The sequence below is a fragment of the Apium graveolens genome, chromosome 6 (assembly GCF_009905375.1).
Source record: "Apium graveolens cultivar Ventura chromosome 6, ASM990537v1, whole genome shotgun sequence".
NCBI classification, from domain to species: Eukaryota; Viridiplantae; Streptophyta; class Magnoliopsida; order Apiales; family Apiaceae; genus Apium; species Apium graveolens.
The window spans coordinates 222,574,013-222,581,760 of NC_133652.1; the positions used below are offsets into that span (position 1 = coordinate 222,574,013).

At 38.1% G+C, this 7,748-nt stretch overlaps 1 non-coding gene across 1 annotated transcript; it reads right to left on the minus strand.

Annotated features, from left to right (window-relative positions):
- Window positions 1-3,257: 3,257 nt before the first annotated feature.
- LOC141670165 (small nucleolar RNA R71) lies at window positions 3,258-3,364 on the minus strand. The gene has a single exon (XR_012554408.1). It is a non-coding gene; the product is annotated as a small nucleolar RNA R71 (small nucleolar RNA).
- Window positions 3,365-7,748: the final 4,384 nt, after the last annotated feature.

Here is a 7,748-nt window from a genome sequence, read left to right on the forward strand (position 1 = left end):
GGGAGTTTGGATACATAAATTCACAACAGGACTTGGTGTGGTTCCATCGATTACAGATCCAGTTGATCTTTACTGTGATAATAATAGAGCCATCGCGCAAGCTAAAGAATCAAGGTCCCATTCCCGGGAAAAGCATATACTTAGGAGATATCACCTTCTTCGAGAGATTAATGAAAGAGGAGATATATATATATGTAAAGTACATATTGATGATAATGTTGCAGACCCACTGACTAAGGCTTTGTCACAGCAAAAGCACGAAGTTCATACTAGTTTCATGGGTATTAGATAAATGGGTGATTGGCTCTATTGCAAGTGGGAGATTTTTAGTGTATGTGCCCTAGATACAACACTATTATGTTTATGTTATGAGACATTTGGATTATTAATTATGATTCTATGGATTATTCTTTAGTAATTTATTATATCTTTATTTTCTGCGATAAAATGTTAGATTAATAAATGTTCTTGGAATATGATATGTAAATCTATATCTCTAAGTATGTGACTTAGAAATGAGATTATGGAAGAGTATTGATATTCCTAAACGTCCCTAATCTAGTATTATTGTTAAGGGACGATAATAAATACATTGAGACTAGTGTGTTTGTTGACTGATAATCACATCTCATTGATCATAGGTATGATGATACTAAAGTCAAAACACAGGCACATGTATTAGATACATGGTGTTGGATTGACCCGTTGTGAGATACTACATGTTTATAGTGTCATAAGTTAATCTTACGGTGATAATGATGTATTGGTCCTTAGACCTGAAGTCATTATATATATTAAGAGAATTAATATACTTTGATACTATTGAAAGTTATCATTGACCGGGTAGTAATAAAAGTAGACATTGGGTATATTATGAATTATATGCGAAATATGAATGATCTAGATGGGATTTAGCCCTCCTATATTAAGGAGTGATATTAATGGCCTCTTGATTGAGTAAGACTATAAAATATATGGTCGTGCTCAAATATTGTTTTGTTTAATAGTTTACTCCTTGATCAAGGAAACAAGATTTAAACATTAACATAGGATGACACAATGCATGCCTCGAGTTCGATCTATAACATAACATTAAAGGGAGTATATTACATTGTACATTATTAATGAAAGGTTTAATTGAATCACCAATTATTATTATTACTTGGGTAGCTGTTGAGGGGCATTTATATCACTTTATAATGTTCCATAAAGCTTTGAATTGATGATTTGTACTCAAGTTGTTGGTGTTTTTAACGTGTTTTTGTAGTGTTTTGCATTTGAGGAATTTATCAGGAATCTAGGTGATTTAACATTGTTTTGATGCTAATATGATGTTAGGATGGTATCTAGAATAAAAGCTCATGAAAAGACCAACTTAAATCAGCAAGAAAAGAAGAAAGCATAAATTTTTCCATAGAGTCAGCGTGCCCACACTGTAAAAGCGCGTGACCGCGCCAGGATGGCAGAAACTCAGCACGCCCGCACTGGTGAATCGCGCGGCCGCGCCAGGTCGAGATAAAAGAATCCTGATTCTCTTGTGATTCTGATTTATGGACTTTTACTCTGCATGGGCTACTATATAAACATAACTTAAGTTTGTTTTTCATAAAAAGACATACCAGTGCTTAAGGAGAAGGCGTAAGAAGACCGTAGAGCATAATTCAACCAAGGAGAAGAGGACCTAGTTTATTCTTGTGATTCTTTGTTTTAAGTTATAACTTTGGATTCTAGTTTTCTTGCTTGTGAACCTATACTCTTGTTTTGTACTTGGTTTATTATCTATTCAGTATAAAGAGTATGTTTATTATACCATGCTTTCATCGAAACTCACATTGATGATGAGTCCGATTATGGGCTAATCATTATCGTGGGGTTCTAGCGGATTTATTTATGGATTTCTTTAGTTAATTTTTCTCGATGCCTTAGTGAGTGGTGATTGTATGATAACCTAGTATTGGTTGTGCTTATTCGTCTTATGAGCGTCGTGAAATTATAAGATAGCGTGTTAATCTTTAATGAAGCAAAAGTGAATTTAAGGGTTTAGAACTTGCCATGCTAGCATAGGTTCATGTATTTGATACGCACGATTCGTAGGTAATTTTAACCATCTTACTTGCCCTATGTAATCACGATAGATAACTTGTGCATCAAACCGTTATGTTGTCAAATTCTTTAGACATATAGGGTCTCAATATAATTGGTGTCTATTCAGCTTCTATCTCTTTTGTGAATGTCTGGTAGTATGGTATTCATACAACAAAAGTTGGCATTTATCAGTTTTGTGTTATCTGATTAGTGTGATAACTATTACATGCTAAGGTTAAGAATGAAAAGGATATTGAATGAAGTATTTAATGAAGTTAGAATCTCATGTTTGTGTCATATAGTATTCAACCCTCTTTACTTTCTCAGTTAATGTTCTTTAGTATAATCTCTTAGTTAATTGTAGTTAACAATCTCAATTTGTTATTCGTCTTATCATTGCATAAGTACATTCATTAAAATTAACTAAACCAGTCCCTATGGGAACGAACTAGAATTAATTTTAGATTACTTGTGATCGCGTATATTTGCGTAAATATTAGCGCGTATTCTAGCGACTAACAAGTTTTTGGTGCCATTGTCAGGGAATCGTGGTTATTTTTTTAGTTTATGTGTTTGTCATCAGTGGTCGTTAAAGTTCATTGACTCGGACATTGTTACTTACTTATTTCCTTGTCGTGTTTTAGTTACTCTAGCAAACGTGTATGCATACGCGTTCTCGGTCTCGTAAGAGAACACTGGATCAAGCTGAGAAAGAAGTTGTAGTAGAGGAGAAAGTTGAAGAAGAGATCTTAGTTGAGAAGGAAGAAGAGGTTCTTATTATAATGGGAGAACCAGAAGTGAATGCGAAGGCTTTGATGGGTTACTCTCAACCAAAGATCAATGATGTTCAGTCTAGCATTATTCGACAAGCCATCTCGGCTAACACTTTTGAGATCAAGTCGAGCACAATTCAGATGATACAAAACTCAGTTCAGTTTGGGGGTTCTCCGACAGAAGACCCCAACATGCACATCAGAGATTTCATCGAGATCTGCGACACTTTCAAGTTCAATGGAGTTTCTGAATATGCTATTAAGTTGAGGCTTTTCCCATTCTCTCTGCGGGATAAAGCAAAGTGATGGTTACATTCTCTACCACCAGGGTCTATCACCAAATGGGAGGATCTTGCTTAAAAATTCTTAACCAAATTCTTTCCTATGGCGAAGACTGCGGCAATCAGAAATGCACTTACTCAATTTGCTCAGCAATCTAGAGAATCTTTATGTGAGGCTTGGGATCGTTATAAAGAGATGCTTAGAAATTGTCCTCACCATGGGATTCCTGACTGAATGATCATTAAATGTTTCTATAATGGATTGGGTGCTACTTCTAGACCCATGCTTCTTGCAGCATCAGGAGGAGCTTTGTGGGCTAAATGCTATGATGAAGCTTATTCATTATTTGAACTGATGGCTGCTAATGAATACCAGAATCGTACTCAGAGACTATCTCAGGGCAAGGTGGCAGGAATTCTGGAGTTAGATGCAGTTACTTCTACAGCTGCTCAGCTTAAGGATTTAACAATGAAGGTGGATTCTTTGGCTAATTATGGAGTTAATTAGATCACTAGTGTTTCTGAGCTTTGTGCTGGTGCCCATGAGATGTAGCAGTGTGTTATTTCTAGTAAATCAACTCAGTTCATGAACAACTTTCAGAGGTCGCAGCAGCCTGTGCCAGCCACCTATCATCCTAAAAATCGCAATCATCCCAACTTTAGCTGGAGAAACACTCAGAACGTGGTTCAGAAGCCTTATCAGCAGTATCCAGCAAAGTAGTACAACCCCCCTGGTTTTCAGCAACCGTAATATACACCAAGGAAACAACTCTAGATGCAACAGTCTAATGAAAAATATGAATTAGTTAAGGCTCATGTTTAAGAGCCAAGCGGTTCTTATCAAGACATTGGAAAATCAAATTGGATAAATTGTCAAAGCCTTGCTAAATCGTCAACCTGTTACACTCCCTAGTGACACTGAAGTTCCAGGAAAGAGGGAAGCTAAGGAGTAGGTAAAGGCAATTACATTGAGGTATGGGAAGGTTGCAAATCTGAACACTCTCAAGTTTCGGATGAAGAAGTTGTAGATGAAGAAGAAGTGTAGAAGGAAGCAGAAGTGGAACCAAGGAAGACTAATGTTTAACACACTCCTCCTGAGGGTAATACAGGGGAGAAACAAATCTATCCTCTACCTCTATTTCCTAAGAGGTTGCAGAAGAAAAAGCTGGATAAGTAGTTTGAGAAGTTTCTGGAGGTGTTCAAGAAACTTCATATCAACATATCTTTCGGTGAAGCTCTTGAACAAATGCCTAGTTATACGATGTTTATAAAAGGTATTCTAACGGAGAAATGTAGTGTTGTGCTGCAATAGAAGTTGCCTCTGAAGCTTAAGGATCCTGGAAGCTTGACTATTCCTTGCACCTTTGGAAAAGTATCATTTGACAAATGCTTATGTGACTTGGGAGCTAGCATCAATTTGATGCCTTTGTCAATCTTTAAAAGTTGGACTTACCTGATCCAAAGCTGACTTATATAACCTTGTAGTTGGTCAATCATTCTATTACATATCCACGAGGCATTGTTGAGGATGTCTTAGTCAAGGTGGATAAACTCATCTTTCCTGCTGATTTTGTAATTCTTGATTTCGAGGAGGATAAGAAGATCTCCAAAATCTTGGGAAGGCCTTTCTTGGCTACTGGTCGAACTTTGATAGATGTGCAAAAGGGTGAGCTCACCATGCGAGTGCTGGACCAGGATGTAACTTCTAATGTGTTCAATTTCATGAAATTTCCAACGAAAAATGAAGAGTGCTTAAAGTGGAGTTGGTCGATTATGTGGTCACTTCAGAACTTGATCAATTGCTAAGGTCTGATGCCTTAGAAAAGGCCTTGTTGGGGAATTCAGATAGTGAAGATGATGAAGGTGATGAGCAATTGCAATATCTAAATGCTTCTCCCTGGAAGCGGAAGATGGATATGCCTTTTGAATCTCTTGGAATGGAGGAGCTGAACAAATCTCCAAAGCGCCTCAAGCCATCTATTGAGGAAGCTCCTACACTTGAGCTTAAACCATTACCTGAACACTTAAGGTATACTTTTTTAGGTGATGCATCTATTTTTCCTATGATTATTGCATCTGACCTTTCAGGTAGTGATGAGGAAAAACTCTTAAGAATTCTGAGAGAGTTTAAATCGGCAATTGGATGGACGGTAATAGATATTAAGGGAATCAGCCCTTCTTATTGCATGCATAAAATTCTGCTAGAGGAAGGTAGCAAGCCTACTGTTGAGCAATAAAGAAGGCTCAATCCGATCATGAAAAAAGTTATGAAGAAGGAAATTCTCAAATGGCTGGATGCAAGGATTATATATCCCATTTCTGAAAGTTCTTGGGTGAGTCCAGTTCAGTATGTGCCAAAGAAAGGAGGTATCATCGTTGTTGATAGTGAGAAGAATAAGCTCATTCCTACTCGAACAGTCACAGGATGAAGAGTTTGCATGGACTACAGAAAGCGGAACAAGGCCACGAGAAAGGATCACTTCCCTCTACCTTTTAATGATCAGATCTCGACATGTTGGCTGGGCATGAGTACTACTATCTTCTGGATGGTTATTCAGGCTATAATCAGATTTGTATTACTCCAGAAGATCAGGAAAAGACTACCTTCACTTGTACATTTGGTACTTTCTCCTTCAGAAGAGTTTCTTTTGGTTTGTGTGGTGCACCTACCACATTTTAGATATGCATGATGGCCATCTTCTCTGATATGATTGGTCAGAATGTGGAGGTGTTTATAGATGACTTCTCTGTGTTTGGCGATTCATTTGATGAGTGCTTGCAGAATCTTGGCGACGTTCTTAAAAGGTGTATTGAGACCAATCTGGTGCTCAACTGGGAGAAATGTCACTTTATGGTGCCACAGGATATTATTCTTGGTCACAGGGTCTCTAGTAATGGTCTTGAGGTTGACAAAGCCAAGATGGGGGTCATTGAAAATCTTCCTCCACCAATTTCATGTTAAGGGAGTTCACAGCTTTCTTGGTCATGCGGGTTTCTATAGGCGGTTCATCAAGGACTTTTCTAAAATTTCTAAACCCTTGTGTAATCTTCTAGAAAAGGATCTCCCGTTCAAGTTTGATGACGAGTGTTCAGATGCTTTTGAGTTCTTGAAGAAGAGTTTGATCACGACACCTGTCATAACTGCACCGGATTGGAATGACCCTTTTGAGATGATGTGCAATGCAAGTGACTATGCAGTTGGAGCAGTTCTTGGACAGAGAAAGAACAACATATTTCATGTGGTCTACTATACTAGTAAGACCCTCAATGGTGATCAACTGAATTACACTACTACTGAGAAAAAACTTTGGCCATTGTCTATGGTTTTGAGAAGTTTCCATCTTATTTGCTTGGGACAAAGGTGACAGTTTTCACTGATCACGCTGCGATTCGATATTTCTTCTCGAAGAAGGACTCGAAGCCTAGATTGATTAGATGGATTCTTTTGCTTCAGGAATTTGAATTAGAGATCAAGGATAGGAAAGGTACTGAGAATCAAGTCGATGATCATCTCTCGCGTTTGAAAGATCCAAGTGCAACTTCACAGGATAAGACATTGATAAATGAGTCTTTTCCCAATGAGCAGTTGTTTGGAGTGCAAGAGGAAGAACCATGGTTTTCAGACATTGTGAACTACCTTGTGAGTAATATCATGCCTCTAGACTTGTCTTACGCTCAAAGAAAGAAGTTTCTTCATGAGGTGAAGTGGTACATGTGGGATGAGCCATATTTGTTTAGGCAAGGAGCTGACCAACTCATCAGGAGATGTATTCCATATAATGAAACGGGGGGAATCTTGCGAGACTGTCATTCAACTTTTTATGGAGGCCACTATGGTGGAGAAAAAACAGCAGCTTGTGTCCTTCAAGCGAGATTCTTCTGGCCTACATTGTTTAAGGATGCGCATCACTTTATTTTAAAGTGTGATCGATGCCAACGTGTGGGTAATATGTCCAAGAGGGATGAGATGCCTCTTAATGTGCTTCTCGAGGTTGATGTTTTCGATGTTTGGGGAATCGACTTCATGGGGTCGTTTGTCTTATCTTGCAATAATCAGTTTATCTTGCTGGCGGTCGATTATGTGTCGAAATGGGTTGAAGCCAAATCTTTGCCAACAAATGATGCGAATGTAGTGCTTAATTTTCTTCAGAAGCAGATATTCACACGATTTGGGACTCCAAGAGTCATAATCAGTGATGAGGGATCGTATTTTTGCAATCGCAAGTTAACTGCCATGATGCAAAGGTATAATGTGAATCATCACATTACTACAGCCTACCATCCTCAGACTAATGGTCAAGCTGAGGTGTCTAACAGAGAGATCAAGCATATTCTAGAGAAAGTTGTGTGTCCATCAACGAAGGATTGGTCTTTGAAGCTTGATGAAGCTGTTTGGGCATATAGAACAGCATACAAGACTCCACTTGGCATGTCGTCGTTTCAGTTGATTTATGGTAAAGGGTGTTATTTTCCTGTGGAGTTTGAACATAAAGCGTATTGGGCTTTGAAGAAGTTGAACCTTGACTTGGATGCAGCTGGTAAGAAAAGAATGCTTCAATTGAATGAACTGGACGAATTTTGGCTTCAAGCTTATGAAAACAACAAAATG